The 4044-nt window shown below is 37.7% G+C and overlaps 1 long non-coding RNA gene across 1 annotated transcript in view; it reads right to left on the bottom strand.

The window, feature by feature from the left end:
* Nucleotides 1–3661: 3661 nt before the first annotated feature.
* The window catches only part of LOC147033586 (uncharacterized), a 2378-nt gene continuing 1995 nt past the window's right edge, over nucleotides 3662–4044 (bottom strand). The window contains exon 2 of the long non-coding RNA XR_015051694.1: nucleotides 3662–4044. This exon is cut by the window's right edge and continues 89 nt beyond it. This is a non-coding gene — a long non-coding RNA (uncharacterized LOC147033586).

Genomic DNA, 4044 nt, shown 5'->3' with positions numbered 1-4044 from the left:
AATGCTTATAAATTAAAAAATTATCCAAGCCCGACTGACGCGAATGACTTGGTGAGATTAAGCGATTTATCACAATATATATCCTTAAATAAAACAGCCGTGTATTCCAAAGATACAGAAGTGTTGATATTATCTCCAGGTCATACAGAATTCACAGTTCGAATTAAAATAAATTTTTATAAAGAAGGGCGTATCGTTTGTATGAGAATAGAACAATGGGGGTATGATATGAATGATTTAGGGTATAATTGGTCATTTAAAATTAACCTCGAAGACCTGGAACAATTAAATCAGTCTCGTAAGGAAGAATATTATCCACTTGGTATCGAGAATGAGTTTTGTGGGGCCACGATTAGTAAACAACAAATAAAAGAATTTAATAAGGGTAAATATAATAATGGTTTTGCCCTTGTTTATCTCATGAAAACAGAAAAAACAGGATTATATATAATAAGTAAGGAAATACAAAATGATTTAACTATGGGAAGATGGGGAGGTGTTTCGTGCCATAATATTATTCTAACATATATTTCTAATACATAAATGACAGCAAGAAGGCTTCAAGAAAATTATCATTTCTGTGTCCAAGCATACCTTCAAGAAAAGGGTATTCGTTATTTTAATAAATATGTTCTACAACATAAGAATGAGGTATTTTCAATAAAAGATTGGCATTATGCTGATGTTGATAAACCGACAACTTTAGATTTAATTAGAATGTTAAATAATGAAAAAATTATGAGGTTAAGAAAAGGTAAGGCTCTTTTAGAAATTCAAAAGAAATTTTATTGGTTTCCTGTTGTAAAAAAAATTATTTTGGATACAGGAATAACAAGAAATCCTGATGAATATATGTATAATATTCTATGGGGTGTAAGCGATTCAAGGATAGTAAGGGATGAGGAAGGAGTTGAAGAAGAGAGGGAAGAGGAGGAAAAGGAGAAGAGGGAGAAGAAAGAGAAGGAGGAAAAAGAGAAGAGAGAGAAGGAGGAGAGGGAGGAAAGAGAGAAGAGAGAGAGGGAGGAGAGAGAGAAGAGAGAGAGGGAGAAGAAAGAGAAGGAGAGGGAGGAGAGGGAGAAGAAAGAGAAGGAGGAAAAAGAGAAGAGAGAGAAGGAGGAGAGGGAGGAAAGAGCGAGACAAAATAAATATCAAAATATGGAAACCAGTGAGATTAAAAAAAGATTAAGGGTATTACAGAAAATAACTCAACCCAGGAGGAAAACAAAGAATTGGTAAGTCTATTTGCAATACTTTCGACAAGACTATTGACATCGACAAGATATGGATTTTAATTCAAGTTTTTCATTTTTTTCTTAAATAAATGGGGGAGAGAGTGAAGGCATTTCTAAGGATTCTTTATGTTTTAAAAATCAAGATTCAAATGTGCATGTTGGAAACTAAAAAGGTTTTTGCACTCTGCAGGAATTTTTCTCATAAATAAATGAGTTATTGTCTCAAATGTAAAAAGAAAACTAATACTAAAAATATTTCATATATTAAAAGTAAAAATAACAGGGTTATACAAAAAGGTATATGTTCGGTGTGTGGTTCAAAAAAAAAATCAATTTATCTCCCAACACAAACTAGGAGGAGATATCCAAAAGTTTTTATCAGGAAGTAAATTTACAACTACTGGAATACCAGGGGAATTACATCTTCCAGGGTATTCTTTCTGTGGCCCAGGCACAAACTTGGATAAAAGATTAGATGAGGCAGACAATCCTAAATCCTGGAGTAAGCCTATCAATAGAGTTGATGAAGTGTGCATGAGACACGATATTGATTATGGGAATACCACAACGTTGCAAGAAAAGCATGAAGCCGATAGAGAAATGTTGTATAATTTGTCTCTGATACAAAATCCAACCTTGAGAGAAAAAGTTGATCGGTTCATTGTGAAGAAGATGATCAGTGCTAAATTGAAACTTGGTCTTGGAAATTCAAAAAACTTATAGGCTCTAATGATGTTATTAAGACTGAAGAGCAATTAGCTGATGAATTACATAAACCAATATTCACAAAGTTTCAGAGAAGGAAAGTTTATTCCAAGGAAGTAGATTATATCTGGTCTGCTGATTTGATTGAACTCAATAATGATAAGGGGTACAAGTATGCTTTAACCGTTATTGATTTGAGGAGTAGATATGCGTGGGTTGTACCATTAAAAAACAAAACAGGTAATACTCTTATGTTAGCCTTCCAAAAGATATTTAATAAAAGTAAGAGAAAACCTAAAAAATTGTGGACTGATGAGGGTAGGGAGTTTTATAACAAGACATTTATGAATTTTCTAAAAATAACAGTATTACATTATACAGTACCTTTAATGAAGGGAAGGCAGTTGTTGTTGAACGTTTTAATCGTACCTTAAAAGAGAGACTATATAAAAAATTCACACAACTCGGTTCACAACAATGGTCATCTTTTATTCAGGATATTGTGGATAAGTATAATGACACGATTCACACGGCAACAAATATGAAACCATCAGAAACATTTACAAAATTAAAATATGAAAAAGAGATTAATGTCAGAAAACCTAAGTTCAAAGTTGGTGATATCGTAAGAATATATAGGTGGAAATCTCATTTTGAAAAAGGTTATACGAAAAGATGGACCAACGAGCTTTTTAAAATTGTTGATGTAATAGATACGGTTCCTTGGACTTATAAGATATATGATTTGGAAGGGGAAGAGATTTTAGGTTCATTTTATTCACAGGAATTACAAAAGACAAAGATAAATTGAAATTTTTTGACTCCGCTCCTTTTTGGCTCCACCCACACAAGCCCCCGCCCACACAAGCCCCGCCCACACAAACCCCACACAAACCCCACCACACACCCCCCCACAAGCTCCAATAAATTGAAATTTTTGACTCCGCCCCTTTTTGACTCCGCCCACACACGCCCCTCCCACCGAAGCCCCGCCCACACAAACCCCACACAAGCTCCACACAAGCTCCCCACAAAAACTCCACACAAGCTCCACACAAGCTCCACCCATATTCATCACATTCACATAATTAGTGATTAGTTAATTAGTTCCCCACACACACAACATGTTTATTTAATTAAAAAATTATCCACCCATCCACACAAGCTCCACTCATCTACCCATCCCCCCATCTCTCCACCCATCCATTTATCCACACAAACCTCATCCACATAAGCCTCATCCACATTCACCCCTCCCACACAAGCTCCACCCACATAAACCCCTGCCCATATAAACCCTGCCCACCTAAACCCCTCCCACATACGCCCTGCCGGCACAAGCCCCACACAAACACTCCACACACATAAACCCCTCCCACACAAGCTCCACCCACATAAACCCCCGCCCACACAAGCCCCACCCACTCAAGCCCCCCCCACACACCCCCCCCGCCCACACAAGCCCCTCCCACACACACCCCACCCACACAAGCCCCCACCGAAGCCCCGCCCACACAAGCCCCACCCCCCTCATCCCCCCTGTGCGCCCCCACCTTTGACCCACCACCTCCCTCATCCCACCCCCCACCCTTCCCCACACACACACATGGGGAGGGGAGGGATGGGATGAGGGGGTGATGGGTCATTGGGGGAGCGCACCTACCCCCCCCTCCCCCCCCCTTTACATCTCTTTTATTCTTTTCTTGTAATTCAGAATCAAGTAATTGTAAACAAAACAAATATAATTTATTAATATTGAAAATATTAAATATTCATTTGCGAGAATGTACAATCTTTCCCAGCAATCTTCTTCAGATGTCTTGTGATTTCGAAACTCAGACACCATATTCTGTTTTGAAACAAAAAGTGGATAATAATTAGGTTCTATAAAGATAATTACATGGTAATATGAATAAGCCTCGTTGACCACTGAATTAACACACCAGGAGCCTGTCATCCTTTCAAGGTCAATAAAATGAATTCCAGTGTACTGACAAAACCACGTCCAAACTAATGATGCAACCAACATAAGGCGACATTCTAAAGGGAGAGTGATATTAATAATAATTCAGAAATATTTACCTCCAGAAAATCATGTGTTGTACGA

Source organism: Eptatretus burgeri, chromosome 2, assembly GCF_056783735.1.
Source record: "Eptatretus burgeri isolate ZD-2024b chromosome 2, Ebu_testis_v1, whole genome shotgun sequence".
NCBI lineage: Eukaryota > Metazoa > Chordata > Myxini > Myxiniformes > Myxinidae > Eptatretus > Eptatretus burgeri.
This window is presented reverse-complemented; position numbering and strand designations above follow the sequence as displayed.